The sequence below is a fragment of the Scyliorhinus canicula genome, chromosome 10, assembly GCF_902713615.1.
Source record: "Scyliorhinus canicula chromosome 10, sScyCan1.1, whole genome shotgun sequence".
Lineage (NCBI taxonomy): Eukaryota > Metazoa > Chordata > Chondrichthyes > Carcharhiniformes > Scyliorhinidae > Scyliorhinus > Scyliorhinus canicula.
Genome location: NC_052155.1, coordinates 149,059,576 through 149,087,157, shown reverse-complemented (window position 1 = coordinate 149,087,157; position 27,582 = coordinate 149,059,576). Strand labels below are relative to the sequence as shown.

Here is a 27,582-nt window from a genome sequence, read left to right as displayed (position 1 = left end):
GTCTCTCTCCCCCCCCCCCTCCCTGTCTCTCCCCCCCCCCCCCCTCCCTGTCTCCCCCCCCCCCCCCCCTTAGGAACTCTCCCTGTCTCTCCCCCCCCCTTAGGAACTCTCCCTGTCTCTCCCCCCCCCCCCCCCCCCTTAGGAACTCTCCCTGTCTCTCCCCCCCCCCCCCCCCCCTTAGGAACTCTCCCTGTCTCTCCCCCCCCCCCCCCCCCTTAGGAACTCTCCCTGTCTCTCTCCCCCCCCCCCCCCTTAGGAACTCTCCCTGTCTCCCCCCTTAGGAACTCTCCCTGTCTCCCCCCTTAGGAACTCGCCCTGTCCCCCTCTCTCCTTTAGGAGCTCTCCCTGTCTCCAACTGCCCTTTGGGAACTCTCCATATCTCCCTCTCTCCTTTAGGAGTTTTCCCTGTCTCCAACTGCCCTTTGGGAACTCTCCATATCTCCCGCTCTCCTTTAGGAGTTTTCCCTGTACCCCTCTGCCCTTTAAGAGCTCTCCATGTCCCCCTCTCTCCTTTAGGAGTTTTCCATGTCTCCTTCTCTTCTTTAGGAGTTTTCCATGTCTCCTTTGGGACCTCTCTCACCTCTATGGCTCTCAGTGATCTGACCTGGATTTTAACGGCGTTTGTCTTCTTGCACAGGCCCAAAGAACATAAGGATTGCAAAACTGCACGTGCACAGCCCACTTCGAGTCTGCTCATGCGCACAAATTCCGAGGTCCGTCGGAAGTTTCTGAACTTTGTTGTCAACACTGAGGTGAGTCCAGATTTCATAACCAGTCTTTATTACATCCTTTATTATCATGACTACCTTTACTTTTTTGCCATTTAGTCCATTTCTTCTAAAAGTTAAGTATCCTGAAATACGGAGTTCCCCACATTGGTCACTTTGAAACCAAATTCTTTCTGTGTTCTATTAATTCATCTAATTTGTAGTGAATGCCTCATATATTCGGATAATGTGCCGTTAGCTTTGATGCTTTTCTAATTTTCCGTGAATGCATCTTAGTCACTTTTATCTTTGCTACTCTCACTGTCCCATTCTGAGTCACTCAGAATATTGCTTTTACCCCAAATCCTGCTCGACTGGAGAGTTTTGCTTCCAAAAGGAAATTTTCCGGAATCCTGCTCTTCCCTGTCTCAGTTTAAAGCCCATGTCTCCTGCCCTCGTCATTCGATTTTCCAGGATACTGATCCCAGTGTATTATTAATGGAACCCGTTCCAACCTAACACCTCCCTCTTTCCTCAATATTGGTGCCAGTGGCCCATGAAGCAAAGCCCTTGCCTCCTGAGCCACTTTAATTGATACAGCAGGATCAGCTGCCTCACAAGCAAATATCTACAATGTGTTGCCATAACAACAAATGTGGCATACGGTAATGGGTTGAGCAGGGAAACGTTAAACACCGTACAAAAGACTGAGAGAGAAAACACGATCATATGTGGTATTTGTGTGGGTGGTTCTCTTATATTGGGCCAAGAAATAGATTATCTTTTAACGGTTGAAATCAAGGTGCGGGAGTATCTGTATAATGTTTGACTTTCATTTTATGCTGCAATATTTTGACTTCCCAGTTCTTAATCACCTCTGCAATTCCCAAGGTTCTGCTTCTGTGCCATCAGATCTGTTTTGTTCAATCCTGTCTTCATCTCCATGAAATGAATCAGATTTTTATTCGGCACTTCAATTTTTCTGTGAGAATTTGTGCTTCCATTCCACACTGACTACTTGCACCTTCAATGTCTTGGATGAGTGCAACTTCAACAACACACAGAAAAGCACAAAATCATCCAGGACAAAGCCATCCATTTGATTGGCACCGGATACACCACCTCAAACAATCATTTCCCCCACTACTGAAACAGTGGCAGCAGTGCAATAACTTGCCAAACGAGCTACAACAACATCTTCCAAACCCACAATCTCTGTCATCTCGAGGCATAAGAGCAACACCGTCACCTGCAATTTCCCTCCAAGCCATACTCCATCCTGACCTGGAACTATATCACTGTTCCATCACTGCCACTGGGTCAAAATCCTGGATCTCCCTCCCTGACAACACTGTGGCTGTACCTGCACTACATGCACAACAATAACTTGAGAAAGCAGCTCAGCACCACCTTAACATAGAACGATACAGCGCAGTACAGGCCCTTCGGCCCACGATGTTGCACCGACATGGGAAGTCAAAAACTAAAGACCATCTAACCTACGCTATGCCATTATCATCCATATGCTTATCCAATAAACTTTTAAATGCCCTCAATGTTGGCGAGTTCACTACTGTTGCAGGTAGGGCATTCCACGGCCTCACCACTCTTTGTGTAAAAAACCTACCTCTGACCTCTGTCCTATATCTATTACCCCTCAGTTTAAAGCTATGTCCCCTCGTGCTAGCCACCCCCATCCGCGGGAGAAGGCTCTCACTGTCCACCCTATCTAACCCTCTGATCATTTTGTATGCCTCTATTAAGTCACCTCTTAACCATCTTCTCTCTAACGAAAACAACCTCAAGTCCATCAGCCTTTCCTCATAAGATTTTCCCTCCATACCAGGCAACATCCTGGTAAATCTCCTCTGCACCCGTTCCAAAGCTTCCACGTCCTTCCTATAATGAGGCGACCAGAACTGTACGCAATACTCCAAATGCGGCCGTACCAGAGTTTTGTACAGCTGCAACATGACTTCATGGCTCCGGAACTCAATCCCTCTACCAATAAAGGCCAACACACCATAGGCCTTCTTCACAACCCTATCAACCTGGGTGGCAACTTTCAGGGATCTATGTACATGGACACCGAGATCCCTCTGCTCATCCACACTGCCAAGAATTTTACCATTAGCCAAATATTCCGCATTCCTGTTATTCTTTCCAAAGTGAATCACCTCACACTTCTCTACATTAAACTCCATTTGCCACCTCTCAGCCCAGCTCTGCAGCTTATCTATGTCCCTCTGTAACCTGCAACATCCTTCCACACTGTCTACAACTCCACCGACTTTAGTGTCGTCTGCAAATTTACTCACCGAACCTTCTGTGCCCTCCTCTAGGTCATTTATAAAAATGACAAACAGCAACGGCCCCAGAACAGATCCTTGTGGTACGCCACTCGTAACTGAACTCCATTCTGAACATTTGCCATCAACCACCACCCTCTGTCTTCTTTCAACTAGCCAATTTCTGATCCACATCTCTAAATCACCCTCAATCCCCAGCCTCCGTATCTTCTGCAATAGCCGACCGTGGGGAACCTTATCAAACGCTTTACTGAAATCCATATACACCACATCAACTGCTCTACCCTCGTCTACCTGTTCAGTCACCTTCTCAAAGAACTCGATAAGGTTTGTGAGGCATGACCTACCCTTCACAAAACCATGCTGACTATCCCTAATCATATTATTCCTATCTAGATTATTATAAATCGTATCTCTTATAATCCTCTCCAAGACTTTACCCACAACAGACGTGAGGCTCACCGGCCTATAGTTACCGGGGTTATCTCTACTCCCCTTCTTGAACAAAGGGACCACATTTGCTACCCTCCAGTCCTCTGGCACTATTCCTGTAGCCAATGATGACATAAAAATCAAAGCCAAAGGCTCAGCAATCTCTTCCCTGGCTTCCCAGAGAATCCTAGGATAAATCCCATCAGGCCCCGGGGACTTATCTATTTTCACCTTGTCCAGTATTGCCAACACTTCTTTCCTACGCACCTCAATGCCATCTATTCTAATAGCCTGGGTCTCAGCATTCTCCTCCACAACATTATCTTTTTCCTGAGTGAATACTGACGAAAAGTATTCATTTAGTATCTCGCTTATCTCCTCAGCCTCCACACACAACTTCCCACTACTGTCCTTGACTGGCCCTACTCTTACCCTAGTCATTCTTTTATTCCTGACATACCTATAGAAAGCTTTTGGGTTTTCCTTGATCCTGCCTGCCAAAGACTTTTCATGTCCCCTCCTTGCTCGTCTTAGCTCTCTCTTTAGATCCTTCCTCGCTTCCTTGTAACTATCAAGCGCCCCAACTGAAACTTCATGCCTCATCTTCACATAGGCCTCCTTCTTCCTCTTAACAAGAGATTCCACTTCTTTGGTAAACCACGGTTCCCTCGCTCTACCCCTTCCTCCCTGCCTGACTGGTACGTACTTATCAAGAACACGCAATAGCTGTTCCTTGAACAAGCTCCACATATCCAGTGTGCCCAACCCTTGCAGCCTACTTCTCCAACCTACACATTCTAAGTCATGTCTAATGGCATCATAATTGCCCTTCCCCCAGCTATAACTCTTGCCCTGCGGGGTATACTTATCCCTTTCCATCACTAATGTAAAGGTCACCGAATTGTGGTCACTGTTTCCAAAGTGCTCACCTACCTCCAGATCTAACACCTGGCCTGGTTCATTACCCAAAACCAAATCCAATGTGGCCTCGCCTCTTGTTGGCCTGTCAACATATTGTGTCAGGAAACCCTCCTGCACACATTGTACAAAGAACGACCCATCTAATGTACTCGAACTATATCTTTTCCAGTCAATATTTGTAAAGTTAAAGTTTCCCATAACAACTACCCTGTTACTTTCGCTCTTTTCCAGAATCATCTTCGCCATCCTTTCCTCTACATCCCTAGAACTATTAGGTGGCCTATAGAAAACTCCCAACAGGGTGACCTCTCCTTTCCTGTTTCTAACCTCAGCCCATACTACCTCGGAAGAAGAGTCCCCATCTAGCATCCTTTCCGCCACCGTAATACTGTCCTTGACTAGCAGCGCCACACCTCCCCCTCTTTTGCCCCCTTCTCTGAGCTTACTAAAACACCTAAACCCCGGAACCTGCAACAACCATTCCTGTCCCTGCTCTATCCATGTCTCTGAAATGGCCTTATTAAGGATATCAAGGGATAGGCAACAAATGCTGACGTTTCCAGCGACACTCACATCCCATAATTGAGTAGTAATAATAATCTTTATTCGTGTCACAAGTAGGCTTACATTAACACTGCAATTAAGTTACTATGAAAATACCCTAGGAGCCACATTCTGGCACCTGTTCGGGTATACTGAGGGAGAATTCAGAATGTTCAATTTACCTAAAAAGCACATCTTTCGGGACTTGTGGGAGGAAACCGGAGCACCCGAAGGAAATGTACGCAGACACGGGGAGAACGTGCAGACTCCGCACAGACAGTGACCCAAGCTGGGATTGAACCCGGGTCCCTGCCGCTGTGAAACAACAGTGCTGACCACTCAGTAACTTCATTGAAGCCTACTTGTGACAATAAGCGATTATTATTGTGCCGCCCATAAAAATGTAAATACTATAACATGCTTTGCAAAGGACTTTTGAAGGCATCATTGAAGAGTTACATCCGAAGGAAGGTTTTGAAAGTGGAGAGAGACTTGGCAAGGCTTAGACCTATAAGAAAAAAGTTTCAGAGTGTTGGGCATGAAGACTGAAAGTTAGGAAGTTGGAGCAGAGGGAGGGAATACACAGCATATTGGATGAATTGACAATGCGAGCAGTGAAAGATGTGAGAACATGTGGATGGCTGAGATTCCTGCCCTGCCTCCCGAAGAGTTGTGGGGGAATGGATTCTTGCCAATCATAACAGCTCTCCACAGTCATCTAACACTCTGAGGAATGTTAATTGACTGGAGACAGGAATTCTGCCCCTCCTTAGGCCCCACCTCAAAGAACTGCCGGCCAGTCAGATTGGCTGGTAGCTCTCTATTCTCTCTATTCTCAGCAGTGGTCAAGACTGCCACTACAAACAGTCCCCAGTTTCTAAGTCTCTGAATCCAGGACAAAGTTAGTGCGGGACTCTCAAAGCATGGAGGGGAAGTAAAACCCACTGTTTGGTAGAGAGAGATGGGCTTGTTGTTGGATAGGCCACGGGGTGAGTGAACACCCATGGGGGTTGACCTTGATATGGGTTGGTTGGGGCAGGGGAGGTATCTATTGTGTAAAGGTGTCCCGAGGGAGGTGCCTCCCCTTTCGGGCCGAGGCCTGAGCAGGTGGCCTGTGGGGTTTCCATCCTGCACCTGAACTCCTCCTGCTGTGTTCAAAATTGAGGCTGGGTGGGAAGTGGCTCTTAAATTGTCAATAATTGGCCACCTAAGGGTCTTAATTGGGGCAAGAGTGGTCCTCAGACTCAGCTTCTCCATGAAAATGTTTGGGCTGGTTGGTGGCGGGAACGTTTAGGCCTTCCCCACCTGTAAACCCATTAGAGTGGAAGCAACATTGCGAGAGAATAGTTTTCTTTATGACTAAGAATGTAAGGTGAGCATACGAAGATGGTAGATCCATTTCAGGTGCTGGTTATTTTTGGGATAACTAGGAATAGAACAATAATAGAGCATTTCCACAGAATTGGACTATGGAGGATGAACAATATAAGAGGGTAGAGTGGTTGATTGTCAAACACAGGAGAGCATCAATATGGTGCTACATCCACATCAACTGTTGGTGACTTGACCTGGACAATTAATAAGCTTAAATGTGGCAGAAAATTAGAATTACATTGGTGGTTGAGGAAGGTGGAACAGTCCAAGGTGTTCTTCCTAAGCAGTGGAATTGATAATATCAACATGAGGAGGATAATGTCAGGAGAGCTCTTTATAATGTTGCTCAACTTTGTGTCAAGGGAGTTGATCGGGAGAGGGGAAGAGTGAGGCTGTTGAGAAAATTGTCTCAGTGTTAGAGATGAAGAAATCTTTGAACTATTTAAACATGGCGTTGTGGAAAGGATGGAGGGTCTAGGGCAAAGGAAGTGAGTTGTGACAGACAAGAGGAGAAGAAGGATTTGTTCATAGAGGGAGAAGAAATATTACATGACGTGGTCAAGTTAGATCATGCAATTAACTCGGAGACATCATTTGAAATGATGTAGTAAGATATTGTAAAGGACAAGGAGTGTGACCGTGAGGACGTGGTGATGCTGAAGGCTTTGAGGGCAGAAACAAGGTGAGTGATATTGAACAGGTTGTTGGAGAAGACCATATTGTGGAAGACTGAGTGAGCAGAATGGGATAAGCTCTCAGTGAGGCAATCATCAGCGATTCTGAGGGAGCTTGGAAGAATGGTAGAAAATGAAGACGGTGAAGGGCAGCCCTTGAAGGGTGATAGATTGTGAGGTGCTTAGACAGGACCAGAGGATGAAGGGAATTTGAAGGCACGAATCCTGGCATTTGGGTGGGAAATGCTTGGAATGTGTAATTCGATGAGGTAGCCTTGACACTATCAGTGAGCTAGGTTTCATTTAGACTGGCCAGACACACCTTTTGTGCTGCTTTTTGAACAAAATGGACGGTATGGCCTCTTCTTACATCCACTTTAGTCTCCTTGACCACAGCAGAAGGAAGCAACTTTGTGAACAATGCCAAGGATTTCAGCCATATTAGATCCTGAGTGATTCACCCAGGCAGTGTTATGGAGATTATGCACACAACAGGAGGCCAGAAGAATTAATGAAATGTTCTGGCAATCTGGTCTAGAGCATGCAGCACTGGCACTTTTATGATGCCACAAGGGAGGTGTTTCATTCCCATGTGTAGCACAACAATCGATTTATCTTTGTCTGCCTGATGCTGAGATGTGTAAAATTATAGCTGAGCAGGAGTCTCTGGAGGCATGATTCCTGACTGTCCTCAAAAAAAAGGATTTTCTGCATTCACAATTCATGCAGACACTTAGCATTCATAAAAGATGCTGAAATGACAACCTGAAAATTGTTGAAAATTGGGATTTAAAAACCAATCAAAGTAATCCTTGCAATGCCGTTTGATAGGCAGCACGGTGGCTAGAATTGCTGCCTCACAGTGCCAGGGGCCCCCCCGAGTTCAATTCCGGCCTTGGGTGACTGCCTGTGTGGAGTCTGCCCATTCTCCCCGTGACTGCGTGGGTTTCCTCCGGTGCTCCAGTTTCCTCCCACAGTCCAAACATGTGCAGATTAGGTGGATTGGCCATGCTAAATTGCCCCTTAGTGTCCAAAAGGTTAGATGCGGTTAAGGGAATAGGGTGGGGGAGTGAGTCGAGGGAGGGTGCTCTTTCAGTGGGTGGGTGCAGACTCGATTGGCTGAATGGCCCCCTTCTGCACTGCAGGGATTCTATGATGCACTGATGAAGGCAGGGCGAGAGAGAATTGTACTCTTCAATAGAAAAACAGCAAATGAGGTTTCTGCGTCTGGAGTCTGGAAGAGAGGATCTTAATATGACAAGAATCTCTCTAGTTATATACAGCTGTGTTACCACTGAAGATTTCTTCACATGTATACGTGAATGTGGTTACTATCATTGTTAGTGTCTCAGGAACCCTGGATCATTAATTGGTGGTCGTTCCTTCATGAAGGATAGAAACGAGCCAGTTGCATTCTTTCCTGAATCCAGCCGTTTCCCTTGTAAATTTTCCTGTGCAACCCACAAATGGTCAATTTTGTTGAAATTAGTTTCATAATTTGCCATCGAGTGATTTATGCTCATGGCAGTCAAGGGCAAGCAGAAGGATCAGTTCACACGCCAAATTCCTCCAAACACTTTGGGAGAGCGGTGGCTGGGAGCAACTAGTGGATTTACTGTGGAACCAGGAAGCTGCTCCTAACAACTCAACTGTAAGGCCAGGAAAAATGTCATACTTGTGGCAGCCTGTGGGATGGTTAAGGTTTGAGTGCTGAGCACCTGAAGAAACAGGTTACAACTTGCACAGAATGTACTGTGAACATTTACAATTGAATTGTGCAAATGTAGCCTATCCAGGAGTAGGCCTTATTTGCATATGCTGATACCCACTTAAGAGTCATAATTTTTTTTTTAGTTATTCCCAGGTTGTGGGGTATTATTAGAGAGGCTAGAATTTATTACCGATCCTTGAATGCTCTTGTGAAGGTAGTGGTGAGTTTTAGTGTACGTGGAGCTGCAAACATTGAGGCAAGTGGAGGGTATTCCATCACGTGCCTCGCTTGTGCCTTGCAGATGGTGGGCAGGCTTTGGGGAGTCAGGAGTCACTCCTCATGTGATATTCAGCATCTGGCCTGCTAATGTCATCAAAATATTTATATGGATGGCTAATCCAATTGTGTTTCTGGTAAATGGCGACCCTCAGGATGTTAATGGTTGGGGATTTGATAATGTTAATACCAATGAGTGTCAAGAGGTGATTAGAGATCGGAGTAAGTAATTTCCTTGCACTGGCATGACGCAAATATTAAGTTGCTATTTTTCATTCCAAGCATGAATAATGTCCAGGTCTTTCTACATGCGGGTGTGAAGTGCTTCATTATTTGAAGAGTTCTGAAAGGTACTGAAGAATTTGCAATCATTGACAAACATCCATACCTCTGAGCTTTTGATGGAGGGAAGATCATCGATGAAGCACCTGAATTTGGTTCTGTCTTGAACACTACCCTGAGGAATGACTGCAGTGATATACTGGGGCTTAGATGATTGGCTCCAAGAGCCACAATACTTTTCCTTTTACTAGATGTGATTCCAGCCAGAGTGAATTCTGCTTTAATTTCCACTGACTCCAATTTCACAAGGCCACACTTGGCCAAATGTTGCCTTCAAGGATAGTCACTCTTACCTCCCCTCTGAAATTCAGTCTTTGTGTCCATGTTTGGACCACGGATATGGAGCTGATTTATTCTGGTGGAAACCAAATTGAAAGTCAGTGAGAAGGTGTGTACCACTGGATTGCATCCATCCTTCCATCACTTTGCAGTTGATTGAGAGTAGGTTGTAATTCGCTGGATTGAATTCGTTCTGCTTTTTGTGGACAGGATGTGCCCTGATAATAATACATTTTCATCTTGTGTTAGTACATCTAGGTAATAGTACATATTCATCTAGTGCTTTCAAGACCCTCTCAGGACTTAGGAACAGGAGTAGGTCATTTGGCCTTTGGACACTGCTCCGCCATTCAGTGTGAGCATGTGGTTTCAGCTCTGACCATCCTGCCTTCCATACCCCTTGATTCCCTTGTCTCTCAAAAATTGACCTAACTCTTCCTTGAATAAATTTAAAGAGCCAGCCTCGCTACTTTTTGGGAATGAGAATTCCACAGACTAATGACCCTCTGAGAGAAAATAAATTCTCACCCCGTCTCAAAAGGGAGTCCTCTCATTCTTAATCTATGTCCCATTAGTTTAAGTCTCCCCCACAAGAGGAAACATCACATTTTCTCACGTTATATTCCATCTGCCAAATTTTTCCCCACTCACTTAACCTGTCTGCATCCTTTTGCAAATTCGCTAACTCCTTACTTTCCTAACTGATTCCAGTCACCTAAGGTAGTTCAATAATCCTTATGCAATCTTAATGCTTGATTAATTAACCAATAATGCATCTTCAAACCGTGAGTGAGATTCTGTGTTTGATAGACTACGGTCACAATGTACCGGCCAGATTACGCCTGAAAGGCAACTCGGCGCAGTGAGACGCGGTCGGTAGATACCGGGAGATCCCTCTTCCAGGATCTTTCCGGCTCGCAATGTCTTGTGAGATCTAGTAACAATAATATTTATTGTCACTAGTCAGCTAACATCAACACTGCAATGAAGTTACTGTGAAAAGCCCCGAGTCGCCACATCCCGGTGCCTGTTCGGGTACATGGAGGGAGAATTCAGAATGTCCAAATGACTTAACGGGACGTCTTTCGAGACTTGTTGGAGGAAACCGGAACACCCGGAGGAAACCCACGCAGACATGGGGAAAACATGCAGACTCTACACAGACAGTGACCCAAGCAGGGAATTGAACCTGTGACCCTGGCGCTGTGAAGCAACAGTGCTACCCACTAAGCTAATGCGATCTCATGAAACGTTGCGATGTGAATCCTGCCAATTGTGAAGGGATCATCTTTTATCAAATCTGCATATTAGAGCGAGACAGCTAGCCTCACTCTAATATTCACTCCCACTATCTAACCAAGGTGTTGGGATCTGATGCCTTCACCTTGGAGACCTCGGGCGAGCGCAGTTCTCTGCTGATCTCCACAAGCGGGGGACCAAACAGAACAGTGCTCATTGGGTCTCTCAGGGGATTGGAGACCCCAGCTGATTGCAATCTGGGCAGGGTGGCACCCTGACACTGCTGGTGAAACACAGACACCTTGCTTGGCACTGCCAGGCTGGCACCCAAGAAGTGCCACCCATGTGCCAACTGCCATTGCCAAGCTACCCAGGTGGCACTGCAAGCTGGCATTGCCAAGGTGTCAAGCTGGCATTTTTCCTGTTATGGGGATTGGGCTTGGGGGTGCCCTGTGTGGGTTCAGAGGAGTGCAGGCATCACTGCAATCCCTCACTTCTCATATCACCCCCCCCCCCCCCCCCACTCTCCTAGAGGCCAAGAAAAACCCAGATTCCAGCATCCCCCACACTCTGCACCAATCCCCATCCCCTATATTGTCTTCTTTGGTCAGGTGGCTTGCATACACAAGTCATCAGTTACAGACTATATCCACCCCGTGTATCTCTCATCCATCCAGCTCACCTCAACGTCACACGTGCTGCAGCATATCAGGTGGACATAGGTACTCCCGAGGCAGCAGATAGTCAGATGGCTGTCTGATCCCGGGAAACAGCTGTAATCCAGACACTCTTCTGAAAAGAATTATCTCATAACTGGTGAAGATGTAGATGCAAAGCCAGGATCTACAGGAGGGGGTGTCAGCAACTTTCCACCGCCTGCAGATGCAGTGGGGCGGCACTTCTGATGAGTGCACCGACGAGAGCCAGCATCTGGCGGGCCACTGATTGAACTTGGCCACGCCCATCCTAGGGATGGGTCAGCTGGGGTCTGAGGGTTTCCTAAGGGGCGGCCTGGGTGGGCTCCCAAATGACCAGAGGCTCCGTGAACATTTACAGGACACTGTGAGCAGTCAGCAGAGTGAACAGCCAGGGGCCTGTAACCTGCACCAAATGGGCGCATTTCAAACAAATACTCCAGCAATGACAGCCTGAGCCAGGCCACCCTGATCTCGAGGGGGACACTCCGAATCCACGGACCTGTCACCAACTCGCTCCCCTCTACAACCCTCAGCCCTGGCAGCCATCGCCAGCATGCGGTACGATTTATAACAGTTTGTAAACTTTTCTTAAACCTTTTCCCGCAGGTCCCACAGATAGGGTTGAGCGAACGAAGTGGTGGCAGCTGGAACTGCCCTCTCAGCAGCCATAGGGCCCAGTTCCCGCTTGTAAATACCTGTAGTAAAATGCACCCTCGTGATTCTGCCTTAGAGGTAGAATCGCGGAGGCCCGGAGCATAGTAGGTCAAACATGCTAATTATATATTTGCATGCCGTTTCTGGTGCGGGGTGAGGATTATCGTCACCAGCGAGGGACCGAAGCATGGGGCGGGATTCTCCAAAGGCCGCCACCTGACCCTTACTCGCCGAGGTCCCGCTGGCCCGGAGCAGGTTAGAATGGCACCAGCGGGACTCGGCTCTCTTCTTACGGCCGCTCGGCCCATTTGGGCTGAAGAATCGGCGGGCAGTCGCGTAGAGTGGCCCCTCAACCGGCGCCAATTCTCCGCTCTGTGGCGAATCGTGTGCCGGCATCGGAGTGGCGTGGCCCGTTCACGGGTATTTTTCCGCGCATATAGTTAAGGACCCACGCACCCCGGACATACTCTCTTCCACCTCCTTACCGTCAGGAAAAAGATACCGAAGTTTGAGGTCACATACCAACCGGCTCAAGAACAGCTTCTTCCGTACTGCCATCAGACTTTTGAATGGACCTACCTCGTATTAAGTTGATCTTTTCTCTACACCTTGCTATAACTGTAACATTATATTCTGCAGTCTCTCTTTTCTTCCTTATGTACGGTATGCATTGTTTGTACAGCATGCAAGAAACAATACTTTTCACTGTATACTAATACATGTGACAATAATAAATCAAATCAAAATCTCCGGCCCGGCCCAGGGCTGGGAGAATCTCACCCATGGTGTTCCATTCAGAGCCAGGCATGTACCTCAACTTTGGCCAGACGCATGATCCTCCGTCCGAGCTTCCGGCATCGAGAGGTGGAGAATCCAGGCTCTTGCCTCTTCATTCCACCAGTCAACTCCAATCTGAACTATTTGGTTGATTTAACTTCCTTGCCTGTGTACTTAATCAGAGACACCATTGGCCACTTATCTGGAGCCAAGATTACTGATCCCAGTGTCCTATATGTTTGGCAATGGATGTATACTTCATCACCCAGGATTGACAGCTACTCATCAAAAGGGTATGGAAAAAGAGAACTAGATCGGATAATGATTCTCTATTGTAATAGTTTGCAGAATAAGTATGTTAATTTGCATGCTGATATATTGTGTGTGCTGCAGTTTTTATTGTGAAATTGAACCTCAAAAGGTGTATATATATATATAAGTGTGTAATTCCTAGTGGCATGCACTTGTTTCCATGGTTTCTGGTGCAACCAGTTCCAGGTATATGAAGTTCCTCTCTGCAGTTCAGTACAAAGATATTTCAGAGAAAAGCTTAAATTATGAGAGGGCTATTTACGCATTAGTGATTGGAGTTCAATAACATGAACCCACACCAACTGCACAAGTGTTCAAACAGGAGCCATCACACAGGCATTTCAGCTGCAAAAGAATCTGTGTGACAACTTGGGCAAAGAAACTAAACCTGACCACAATATGAACATAAATTGTTCATAGGAACAGGAGAAGGTCATTTGGTCCCGAGACCCTGCTTTCCCAAGTAACTAAATAATGGCCGATCTGTATTTTACTCTATCGAGCTGCCTTGATTCCACAACCCTTAATAGCTTTTCCTATCAAAAAAGTATCAATCAATTTGAGTTTTGAAATTTTCAATTGACATAACTTGAATAATATTTTAGAGAGGTTTTCACCATCCTTTGTATGAGAAGTGTTACATCACCCCTGAATGATCTAGTTCTAATTTTAAGATTGCTTTATTCTGGTCACCCACCAGAGGCAGTACTTCCTCTATATCTACTCTAACAAAAACTTTACTCATCTGAAGACCCTAATGTGGTGATATGCATCACTGTAAATACACAAGGGGTTAATGTAAATACACGCAGACTAGATAGACACTAGAGGGAGCACCAGAGACATGACACACAGACATTCAACCAATAGGCCAGTAAGACAGGACACGACCGATGGGCATTCACGACACACACACAGGTGACACTACCACAGGAGGGCATTACACCAACCCATATAAAAGGACATAGCACACATGATCTTCCTCTTTCCAGTGGAGACACTGAATGGGTACACAGGGTTGATTGAACATCACACCCACCACGTGGATTGTAGTAGACTGGTTAAATAGTCTGAGTAGCAATAGCAGGATTAACAGGAGAGTCGAATCCAAGTAGGAGAATCGTCAACAGTTCAATAAATGTGTTAAAGCTATCTCCAAGTCTGAACCTTCCTTTGTCAGAGTGCACATCAAGGAAGCAGCTTATGCTATGTCAAGAGCATAACAAAACATGGTACCATGGAGTGAACTGTTTAAATCCATAGAGTTACAACTCAGCAGACATTGACTACCAGCAATGGCACCCAGGCAAGATGATGTTCGAGATTCCATTTCCACAGCAGCTCAGGTACCACGGCAATCTCAGTGAAAACTGATCTTCGTTCAGGCAGAGATTTGAGATCTACCTGGTAGCGTCCGACCTAGATGGCGTGACAGATGCAGAGAAAATAAAGCTTCTACTTACCATCGAGGGTCCAAGAGCAGCTGAAATCTTCCAGACCTTCAAATACTCCAAAGGGCAAGACAAGAGTGAATTCCAGACAGTCCTGGACAAGTTCGAACGATACTGCGAGGAAAAGACAAAGGGCGAAATTCTCCGCCCCCCACGACGGGTGGGAGAATAGCGGGAGGGCCTTCCCGACATTTTTGCCGCCCTCCCGCTATTCTCCCACCCCCCCGCCGAAGTCCCGACCCGAATCGCTGCCGCTGTTTTTTTACGGCCGGCAGCGATTCTCAGCTGTTAGATGGGCCGAAGTCCCAGCCCTTTCCGCCGTTTTTACGAACGGCAAACACACCTGGTCTGGCCATTCGTAAAACCGGCGTCACAAACTCGCTATTAATAACCATGGCACCGATTGGCACGGCCGTACCACGGCCGTGCCAAGGGTGCCATGGGCCCGCGATCGGTGGGCACCGATCGCGGGCAGCGGGCCCGATGCCCGCACACTACTTGTCCTTCCGCCGCCCCGCAGTATCCATTCGCGGGGCGGCTGAGGGGCAACCCGGCCCGCGCATGCGCGGATTTCGCGCAAAAACGCGATGACGTCACCCGCGCATGCGCGGGTTGGAGACTTCCAAACTGCGCATGCGCGGCTGACGTCATATGACGCGTCAGCCGGCGCTAACTCCGGCAAGCGGGCTTAACGATTTTCGTTAAGCCCGTCTTGCCGGAGCCTACGGCGTCGGGCTGCTAGCCCCGACCGGGGACCAGAATCGGTCCCCGGTCGGGAAGGGGCGCGCTTTACGATTTCTCCCGTTTTGGGAGAATCTCGCCCAAAGAAACCAACAGAAAATGGTAAAAGAGTTGCCAATACTAACCACGAGGCCGGGGTGGGCGAGCAGCGAATGACAATCTTGATTTGCAGCCATCTTGGGAAAGGTGCTGCACATGCGCAGTTGCGTGAAGAGCGCACAGAACGGGAAGGTCCGTTTGCGCATGCATGAGAAGCTGCGCATGCGCAATTGCGAAAAAGGCCCCAAGTAAAGGAACAGCGATGTGCGCATGTGCAATCGCTTCCTACGATCTACATCACACACTCGTGATGTCAGAGGCCCCAGACCACGCCCACTTAAAGGGGAAACACGAAAAAAAAAATTTAAAGCCTCAAAACAAGATTCTTTCACCTGGAACAACAGCACAATGCCTGAAACTCAACTAGTAGCTACAAGTAACCTCTGCAGAACCCTGCAACATGCAGTAAGCACCGCCCTAGAAGATGATATGGTCTTGGAAGTCAACGATTCAGACGAAGATTTCATCTTGGGAGGTGGCTACCCCTGTACCAAATCTGAACCGCAACTAGAGGTGTACATTGAAGACCCAGACGATGAGTTCTTCGGATTGGGGAATCTTCAGCCCAGCATATATGACATCCCGACTCACGAGTGCAGGATTATGCTGCGGCCTGACACCAAGAGACGGAGAGCGGTACAAGCCCACAGAGAGCGGCCTGCTGCCACACAGACAGTGGTCCACGCACCGCGAAGAGTCCCCGACTCCAGACAGAGAGTGGTCCACACACCACGAAGGCTCCCAACCTCCACACAGAAAGCGATGATAGAAGGAACGCAAGACTCCAGAGCGCAGTCCTTGCATGAACGTGACCATGAGGGTCTAGCAACCTCCTCTGAGCAACTAGCAGCAGACAATGCGAGTCTTCCATGCTCCAGTGAACAGCACGAAGAGTATGTCAGTCTATCACGCTCCAGTGAACAACAAAGCGACTATGACAGTCCACCCAGATTGTTTGAGCCACCAGAAGACTCTGACGGTCTACCAGCTCAAGTGAACGACAAGAAGACATTGATGTTTGAGCCACCAGAAGACTCTGACAGTCTACCAGCTCAAGTGAACGACAAGAAGCTACTGAAGCTCTACCCACTGTATGTGCGACAAGTGACGACAGCATCCCAATTCCCATACAAGATGTGCAATGTGACAGACCTCAGCTAGTGTGTACAGAGGCACTCGCCAATCACAGTGAAACTGCTGGTGACTCCGGTGACACCACGTTACTTCACACCTCAGTCACTCGAGCCTCTCCACAAGCAAATGCATTCCTGAACGCTTTGACTCCGGACGTGGAGCATCAAGAAACCTCAGAAGATGCAAGTGAACCTGAAATAACTCCGGATGGGGAGCATCACGAAACTTCAGCTGACTCCAGTGAACCGGCAATGACTCCGGAAGGGGAGCAGCAAGAAACCAAAGCTGCTTCAGGTGAACCAGAAAGGGCTCCAGACGGGGAGCACCGACAAGCCAAAACTGACTCAGGTGAAACAGATCAGACTCCAGACGGGGAGAATCGACAAGCCAAAGCTGATTCATGTAAGCCGGACATGACTCCAGATGGGGAGCGCCGCAAACTCAGTGACAGCACGCTCAAGGAAACAGAAGATGCCACAAAGGACGCTGACATGAGTAACTGTGTGAAGGACCCGTATTATCCACAGAGTGTGGTCCTTGAGCGCAGCAAACATGACAACAAAACCAACCAACACAACAACAACAACATCAAAGACAATAACAAGAAGCGTACCAAAGGCAACAGCGTCGACAACAAGCACGACAAACACAACGCCACTGGAACTACGACTGGTACAACATGGTATGACTCTGCAAATGCGGGACACTGTTCCTGCTCCGCTCAGTACAATGACATATCATGGCAGGACGACAGAGATTGCATACATCGCTACCACAAGCATCGGAAGAAAAAAAGACTCCAAATCAGACAACAAAGTGATTTGACCATTTCTTGGTTCCTTACACACAGGGATACTGACGGCATTGACAAAGCAATGCCACCATCAACATCACCACCTCACCAACCAAACAAGAAAGACACTCGACCATAATAATTAATGAATTTTGGACTCATGCATATGATTTGGACTTATGGTTTAATGATCACTATTATCATGATTATCTACCTAGTTTGTTCAATTTTCTTTAACACTGTACAGAAAATATGTAACGGAAAAAGGGGGGATGTGGTGATATGCATCACTGTAAATACACAAGGAGTTAATGTCAATACATGTAGACTAGATAGACACTAGAGGGAGCACCAGAGTCATGACACACAGACATTCAACCAATAGGCCAGTAAGATAGGACACGACCAATGGGCATTCCTGACACACGCAGAGGTGGCACTACCACAGGGGGGCATTACACTAACACATATAAAAAGACACAGCACACATGATCTTCCTCTTTCCAGTGGAGACACTTAGTGAGTACACAGGGTTGATTGAACATCATACCCACCACGTAGATTGTAGCAGACTGGTTCGATAGTCTGAGTAGCTATAGCAGGATTAACAGGAGAGTTGAATCCAAGTAGGAGAATCGTCAACAATTCACTAAGTATGTTAAAGCTATCTCCAAGTCTGAACCTTCCTTTGTCAGAGTGCACATCAAGAAAGCAGTTTATGCTATGTCAAGAGCATAACAAAACACCTAAGACAGAGGGGTAGGCAATTCGACCCATCTGGTCTGCTCCACCATTGAATGAGATCATGACTGATCTGATGTGATAATTCGCAACTCCTCTTTCCCACCTTCTCCCCATAAACTTTCATCCCCTTACTGATTAAAAATCTGCCCTTGAACAAACGTATTGACCAACCTCTACTTCCCTCTGGGGTAAATAATTCTACAGATTCGCTACCCTCCGAGAGAAGAAATGTATCCTTATTTCTGTCTGAAATGGACGATGCAATACTCTGAGGTTATGCCCTCTGGTCCTAGACTCTTTTACAAGGAATTGCTGGAGCAATTCAGGAAATGCTAATGGACCAGCACTCTGCTGGTGTGAATTCCAAGCAATTCCCAGCCTGCGTGCATTCTAACCGCTGGGGCCAGAGGTAGCACCAAAGAGCCTGGCAGCTGGAGCTGTTTTTAAGTGTGCCACTTACCACACATCTTACTAAGCCACCAAGATGGCTCAAAGAAGACCTCCCCCCCCCACCCCCCCAACCCCTGGTGTCATGAGTCCAAGGTGGACCAAGGTGGTTCCATGCCAGTGAAAAGTGGAGGGACACCCTCTTCCCCAGTCTGGACTGCAAACTCATGTCTGCTCTCCTGAACAATGCCTGGGAGATGGTGGCAGAGGTAGTCGCCAGGAGACAGCTGGGTGATCTGGAGGGATGTGGGTCACTGGTCAGTCCTCTGCCAAAGGTTGCGGTGCCGGTGTCCTCTGTTTGGGGTGAGCTCGACTGATCCCCTGCTTCCTGTGCAATGGGGCAGTGCTTCTGAGCAGTGCTAACACCTGGTAAGCTCCTGATTGAGCTCCTGATTGAGATTGGGCTAAGTGAGGTCTACCTGGTGCCTTGTACAGTTTTAGCAAGACTTCCCTATTTTTTTTTTAATACTTAATTTCCTTTGAGATAGAGGCCAACATTCCATTTGCCTTCCCTAGTATCTGCTGAAGTTGTATGCTAGCTTTTTGTGATTTATGCACGACAACTCCCAAATCCCTCTGTGCTGCAGCTTTCTGCAGACTTCCTCCATTTAAATAATATTCAGCTCCTTTATTCTTCCTACCTAAGTGCCTAACTTTGAAATTTTCCTGCATTATATTCCATCTACCAAGTTTTTGATCACTCACTTAACCTGTCTATATCCCTCTGTAGGCTCTTTGTGTCAACCTCCCCGATGCCAGGTCCCTCAGTGATGCATTGAGTGCCTTTAAATGAGGAACGCGTTTAGGTTATTGAGTTGGATGATCGTCCATGTCACAATAAAGGGCGAAGCAAGCTCGAAGGGTCGAATGGCCTTCTCCTGCTCCTATTTTCTATGTTTCTATGTATCATTCTATGATTCTATCGGTTAAATGAAATGGAGGAACGATGGCAGATGGAGTTGAATGTGGGAAAGTGAGGGCAAAGAAACTAAAACTTGTCCAAAATTCCTGTGATCTTCTCTAAGCTCCCGAAATATACAGCAGGAGATTATCCGCGTGCAATGTCCCTCCACCACCTTGAACCCCGAAGCGCCAGCGGCTCAATCGCTCGGACAAAGTGCAGCGGAGAGAGTGGGCACCCTGTCTTGTCCCCCAGTGTAACCCAAAATAATGTGAGCTGACCTTGTTTGTCCGAATACTCGCATTAGGCGCCTTATACAGCAGCCAAACCCAATCCACAAGCCCCTGACCAAATCTGAACTGCCCCAACACCTCGAACAAATGCACCTATTCAACCTGGTTGAACGTCTTTTCTGTGCCCATTGCCACCACCACTTTCCCGGCCCTCCCTCCGTGGGCATCATCATAACAATAAGCAACCTCCGTACATTCGCCGGCAACCACCTTTCCTTCATAACCCCTGTCTGGTCCTCATCTGTCACCACTGGCACACAACTCTCTCTCTGCATCCCCATTACCTTGGCCAACAACTTTGCATCTACATTCAACAGCGCGATCGAGCAGTACGATCCCCACTGCTCAAAGTCCTTGTCCTTCTTTAAAATGAGCAATATGAAGCCTGAGACAGCATGGGAGGTGCTTCCCCCTCACTATCGACTCATTGTATATCTCAACTAAAAGGGGCCCCAGCTCCAACCCAAACTTCTTATAGCATTCAAAAAAGAACCCATTCGGACCCATGACCTTCCCCGCCTGCATTGGCCCCTCACAGTCCATCACCCCCCCCCCCCCCCCCCCCCCCCCCCCGGTCCCTGCACCTTCGCCTCCCCCCCCCCCCCCCCCCCCGTCCCTGCACCTCCTCAAGCCTCGGGAACTCCAACCCACCCAAAAACTGCCTCATCCCTTCATTGCCCACTGGAGGCACCGAGTTATACAATCTCTGGTAAAAAGCCTCAAAAAAACGCGCTCATCCGCTCCGATGCCATCGTACTCCTATCGTCTCTCACCCTCCCAATTTCCCTCACCGCCACCTGTTTCCTCAACTGGTGCACAAGCATCCTGCTACCTTTCTTCCCCTTCTCATATACCTCCCCCCTGACTCTGTGCAATTGTCCCACCGCCTTCCCCGTGAACACCAGCCCAAACCCCATCTGGAGCCTCTGCCTCTCCTGGGCTAAATCGCTGGCTTTTAAAGCAGACCAAGCAGGCCAGCAGCACGGTTCGATTCCCGTACCAGCCTCCCCGGACAGGCGCCGGAATGTGGCGACTAGGGGCTTTTCACAGTAACTTCATTCAAGCCTACTCGTGACAATAAGCGATTTTCATTTTTTCATTTTAGTAGCACTTCCTCAGGCGCCAACGAATATCTCCGATCCACCTTCAGAATGTCCTCCATCCACCTCAACCTCTCAGTGCGCTCCACCCTCTCCCTCTGCGCCCGAATCGATATAAATTTCCCCTTTACCACCACTTTTAGCGCCTCCAACAGCATGGAGGCGGAAACCTCCCCAGTCTTATTCTGCTCCACATAATTCCTGATGGCCACTCGCAAACCTCCTTATCCGCCAATAACCACACATCCAACCTCCACTGTGGCTGCTGAACCTTCCGCTTCGCCACCCGCAAGTCCACCCAATGCGGCACGTGGTCAGAGACCACAGTCGCCAAGTACTCCAATCCGACCACCCCCTCCAACAATGCCTTGTCTAAATCAAAGAAATCAATCCGGGAGTACACGCAGTGCATATGTGAGAAGTACGAAAACTCCTTCAGCCATGGCCTCTCAAAGCACCACGGGTTCAACCGCCCCATACCCCATAACCCAACAACTCCTCCAACGCAGCCGAAACCTTCAGGGATCTAGGGCACGACTGGACCAACCTAGGATTCAGCACTGTATTAAAATCCCCCCCATAATCAGACGGTGTGTGTCCTGGTCCGGAATCTTTGCTAAAACCCACGTCAGAAAATCCACATCGTCCTAATATGGGGCATATCCATTTACTAGCACCACATACATTCCCTCCAGCTTCCCATTCACCGTCACAAACCTACCCTCCTCCCCCACTGCAAGTCATTTACAATACTTCCCACCTCAAAAGCCACCCTCTTATTGATCAGCACTGCCACCCCCCAATTGTCATCTTATCCAACCCTGAATGGAACATCTGCATCACCCAATCCTTCCTCAGCCTCATCTAGACCCCCAGCTTTATGTGCATCTCCTGAGGAAAACAACATCCGCCTTCAAAACTCTTAGCTGCGCGAAAACGTGAGACCTTTTAACGCGCCATTCAGACCCAAACATTCCACGCAATCAACTGGGGGGGGGGGGGGGGGAAGGATTGGGGACTACCCGCCACCCCCCCTTTTCCAATCAGCCATAGACTCTCTTTAACCAGGTCCACGACTCGCTCACCCTCGGGCCCTCCCACGATGTCTGCCATCTCCCCTTAACCAGCTACCATGGTGGTCCCAACCAGAGGTACCGCCTACCCTTCTCCCCCCCCCCCCCCCCCCCCCTCGCCACCCTTCACCCGCAATTACCAAAAGCAGTAAAACACACTTACCGCTCCACACCCAGGCACATTAAATACAACAATCCACCCGGCATGCAGACCCACTTTCCCCACATTAGTATCTCCAAAGTGCAATGTCCTCACTAACCTCCCATGAGAGTCCATGGTCTCTCATAAATTCACTCGCCTCCTGCGGCGTGTCAAAATGAAACTCTTGGTTCTGGTGCAGGACTCACAGTCAGCCCAAACTTCACTCTTTCCTTGCAGAGGGAACCCTTGATCCAATTGGAACCGGCCTGCAGTTTGACCGACTCTGCACCTAAGTCCTGATAAATCCTCAGCAGGTTTCCTTCCCAGGCGCACTTTCACATTTCCTTCGCCCACCTCAGAATCTTCTCCTTGTCGAGAAAATGACGCAGCCGCACCACCATCGCCCTCGGCGGCTCCCCTGTCTTCAACCTCCTCCTCAATGCCCTTTGCGCTTGATCCATCTCGGGGAGAGGGCCAGAGCCACCCTCCCCCACCAACGTCTCAAACATATTAGCTATGTACTTTGTGGTCTGCATTCCCTCAATCTCTTAAGGGTGCCCCACGATCCGGAAATTCTGCCTCCTGGAACGGCTCTCGAGGTCCTCCACCTTCTACCCCAACCTCTTCTGGCTCCCCGACACAAGCGCTATCTCTGCCTCCAATGAGGCCAGCCGGTCCTCATGCTCTCCCACTGACTCCTCCACCTTCTGGAACGTCAGACTCTGAAACTCCAGCCTCTGCTCCACTCTCTCGATAGCTACCCAAAGCGGCACTACCACCTTTGCTAGGTCCTCTGAGGTCTCCTGTCACTGCTGCTGGAAGGTAGAATTCAAAATGTCCCACCAGTTGCTCAGTAGACCACTGAACGGGCAACGACACCCCAGAACCCTCCGTCATCTTTTCCTCTGTTGTACCTTGAATAATCTCTCGTCCAGGCTGCTGCCTTTTACTTGTGACACTCCTCGTCTGGTAAGCCATCAACAGGTCCCACCAGTGGAGTACTTCTACCTCTCAGTGCTCATGCACCTCAGACCAGCAAACATGCCTTAAATCAGGTGAAAAAGGACCAAGCAATTCCATCTCGAGTGGGAGCCACTAATTGTCCGACCACTCACTGCATGGCTGCCACCAGAAGTCTCACGTAAAGTTTATTTTTGTTTAAAGACATGAAGTTGACTGCGTGCTAGAGAGGAAGGCATATTTATGAAATGCTACCTGTCCACTTAGTTTCTTGGCTTATTTAAGTGTTTACCAATCAGATCTGCCCACCTTGCACGTAATTAGTTATGGATGGTATTCAATAAGTCTTTATAGTGATTGCTTATAACACCAGATGGCCTTCAATGTAGAAGTGTCTTTCAAAGAGCCAACCAGTAGTTAGCAGCTGGAAAAGAATTTTGCATGCCTGCTTGTTGGAAAATTCATTTGCAGTATTGATTGTCCTATCATATATAGCCGGAAGATGTGTTACTTTTTCCTTGCTGAAATGTTTAAATATATTTACCGAAGGACTTTGCAGTATTTGTGGGTGAAGAATTGCCTGAAATATCTCAATGCCACCGTGTCTATAAATAAATATCTTTGAGCGATGTGGTTTACCCTTTACTCGCTGTTGCCTGTATAATCATCGAGTTTTAATTCTGCTTTTGAAATTAAAATCTTTTTAAGGTGATTTGATTCCTTATATTGGGCTGATGGTTTGTAGAAAATCACGGCTGTTGTCCTGAAAGCGCTGATGTTCTGTCATCACAGGCTATTATTTTAGTGACAAATTGCTTTATCAAAGCATGTATTAATTCAGCTTTGCTCAAACCTCGCTCTCACTCTGGCTGCCTGGAAGCCCCGTTGAACATATTTTCTCCTCTCCTGTCAGAGAGCTGCAGGGAGAGTGTCTGTGAGGCGTTGTGAGGACGGCAGGTTCCCCATGTGCCATTGATTACATGCACATTGCTTAGTCGGTGCCATGTGTCAACTCTGATGTACCATAGTCCGCGGTGATGGGGACAAATTGGGCAGATCTGTTAAATGGCAGGAGGTGTGAGGTACACAGCCGGATTGAGCCAGTTGCAGTGAAATGTGCTGGCTGTAGGCTGTATTACAGTGTGAATAGTATTACTAATAATTATATGTAGGATATTAAGGCATTACACCAATTACATATGGGTCAGCAGTGAGTAATTGCATTACTGTTGGTTATGATTGAGGGGAATTTGAATCTTGTGTCTATTAATATCAGCTATCAATGAAAATGCAATGAATTCCAATAGTTACTGATGGAATCAAAGTTGTCCCATTTCTAGTTTTCCCTCCGCAAAGCATTCCCTCACCTTCCCCTCTTCCTCATCTTCATTTTACCCTTCCTCAATCCTAACGTTCCCCATTTTCCCACCGCACTCATTTTCGCCTCTTGCTCCATCCTCTCTTTGACGGCACCTGCACCGACTGATTATTGCTGCTTTATTGCGGTTTTGTTTTTGTTGGCATCCTGGGTGCATTAATTTTCGAGTGTAAAAATGGGATCTCATGGGAAAATTTTTGGGTTGGATCCCTTGGGAAAATAACTTGGGTTGTACTGATTTGGGAGATGAGAATCTATTGCTGTTCTGATTTTTCTGATGAAAGCATCTTCATAGGAAGGGGGTGAAGCAGAGGCTGAGACTCGGGGTTGGCTGCTTTCAGACCAACCCATGTGAGCTCAATTGGGACTGTGCCAGTGATGTTCTGCTGTTAGTTTGCATAACATAACTGGCAACACTTGGACCAGCTGGAGTCTCAGTGGTATTTGGCATCCGGATTGATAGATGCCAGTTTGGGAGATCGATTGACGATGCTTCATATCTGGTTGTTGCAAATATTTGGACTTGCATCATTGCAATCTGGTTTTCCCCTCGTGGTGTTACACTTTTAAAAATCTGACATTTATTAATAAAGTAATCCTGTGCAAATGATTTAAAACAGCATCTGCTGCAGAAATGTTCCTCAAAGAATGTATAACCTTGATAATAGCACCCCCACATCCAACTTCGTTGGAAATAAAAATCAGGAGAAATGTTTAGCATCAGGGGCTGGTTTAGTTCACTGGGCTAAATCGCTGGCTTTGAAAGCAGACCAAGGCAGGCCAGCGGCACGGTTAAATTCTCGTACCAGCCTCCCCGAACAGGCGCCAGAATGTGGCGACTAGGGGCTTTTCACAGTAACTTCATTTGAAGCCTACTCGTGACAATAAGCGATTTTCATTTTTCATTCATTTCGCCAGTGGCTGAATTGATATTTTACACCATCATCCAGACTCAGAATTGCCCCTTCTGTCTCTTGTGCTGAATCCAGCAAAAGTTTATCTGATAGTTCATTCTTCTATTATCACTAGTCAGTAACTCTGCATTCTCAAACACATCCTTGCTCATTCATATTTATGGATGCTGCAGCAACCTATGGCCTTCTGAATTTATCTTGCCCATAATTCTCCCTGTTAAAATCAATAAGACACATTGCATTGTCTCCCTTTGTGATCGCCAGAACTGCAGACATCATTATGATCTATAGTCATCCTCGTTATTCGTCCTTTCATCTTAAGACTTTTAAAACCAAACGTGTTATTACTCTGGGAGAGCTCTACCCGAAAGGCAGAGCGGTAGATGCTGGGAGATCCCCTGTCACACCCTGCGAGATCCAACACAGTCTCGCAAGAATGGTGGGAACACTTTGTAACAACCTGCATATTAGAGTGAGACAGCTAGTCTCACTCTAATATGCTTCTCCATGGCCTACTCAGGGCAATCTAACTCTCTGACCTTGGAGATCTCGGCTGCGCGCAAGCTCCACAAATGGGGACCAGATGGAACGGCGCTCGTGGGGGCCCCCGAGGTCCTTGCCCTCTGGGAAGGGTGCACCCTGGCACTGCCACCTTGATGACAGCCTGACACTGCCAGCTGGTAGGGCACTGCCAGGGTTGCATTTTTCCCGCACTGTGGGTCAGGTCCAGGGGTATGCTGCAGAGGTGCGGGAGGTTGTGGTGGGGGTCCGAGGACCCCCTTATAGGTGAGCATGGGCTTGGGTGGAGGGTCCAGGGTCATGTCCAAGGTTAAGAGATTTAAAAATGGTTCCCCACTGAGGCCCCCAATCTACCGAAATGACCATTCAATAGCGTGGTGTTTCATGGTGTTCTGAGCGCCGGGAAACACCTGGCTAATTGCACATGTTACGGGACTCTGTTCTGTCAACTTGATAAAGCTCAGTACTATGAACCTTGCCCTTTGCCTTGAACTTTCTTTCTGATTTACATCTGTGACTATTTTCAGGCTTGGTGGTTCTATATACAAGACCCTTGCCCAATATCCAGATTCTCTATTTTTAGTTAAGTAGTCAGGGGAAAAAGTGATGCATTCCCATGCTTCATTAGTGGCTATCCACCAGCAGTGCCTTCATTGCCTACCTATATCGTGCAGTGCTCAAAGATGGAAAGGAAAATTTATGTTCAATGTGAATTTGAGATAGATATTCCATTGTGGTTGGTCTTCTAACTGTGCTACCAAAAAAAGTACTGACCAGGGGTTTGTAGTGTTAATTCATAAGGCTGGTTAGCGAAGGTATTGCATCCCTCAATACCTCTCGGGTTTGGTCCAGCTTTTACTCAGAACCTTCAATACTTCGTCAGTATTCACACAGGAAAAATACAGGGCGCAATTCTCCGCACTCACGACGGTGCGGAGAATAGCGGGGGTCGTAAATTTTTACGGCCACGCTAGTCTGACGCCCTCCCGCTATTCCCCCCCCCCCCCCCCCCACGCCCGACTCCCGACACTAATCGCTGCCGCCGTTTTTTTACGGCGAGCAGCGATTCTCAGCTGGCCGATGGGCCGAAGTCCAAGCCCTTTACGGCCGTATTTACGAACGGCAAACACACCTGGTCTGGCCGTTCGTAAAAACAGCCGTAAAGTCCCGATCTTGGCAACCATGGCACCGATTGGCACGGCAGTACCACAGCCGTGCCAAGGGTGCCATGGGCCCGCGATCGGTGGGCACCGATCGCGGGCAGCGGGTCCGATTCCCGCGCACTCTTTGTCCTTCCGCCGCCCCGCTGTATCACTTCGCGGGGCGGCTGAGGGGCATCCCGGCCCGCGCATGCGCAGGTTTCGCGCAAATGCACGATGACGTCATCCGCGCATGCGCGGGTTGGAGTCTTCCAATCCGCGCATGCGCGGCTGACGTCATGTGACGCGTCAGCCGTCGCAAACTCTGGCAAGCGGGCTTAACAAAATTCATTAAGCCCGCGATGCCGGAGTTCACGGCCGCAGCATACTAGCCCCGACCGGGGACCAGAATCGGTTCCCGGTCGGGGAGGGGGAGGCTGGCGTCAAACCCGCCCGGTTTTGACGCCAGCCTTACGATTTCTCCCTGTCTAGGAGAATCGCGCCCA

General features: G+C 48.0%; 1 protein-coding gene across 2 annotated transcripts in view; it reads left to right on the top strand.

The window, feature by feature from the left end:
• LOC119972708 (cAMP-regulated phosphoprotein 21-like) overlaps nucleotides 1-27,582 on the top strand; it is a 503,944-nt gene that overhangs the window by 128,085 nt on the left and 348,277 nt on the right. For both annotated transcript variants that reach the window (XM_038809853.1, XM_038809854.1), the window contains exon 2: nucleotides 638-752. The gene's annotated coding sequence lies outside the window, so the exon portion shown is untranslated. The remainder of the gene's footprint in view (nucleotides 1-637; nucleotides 753-27,582) is intronic.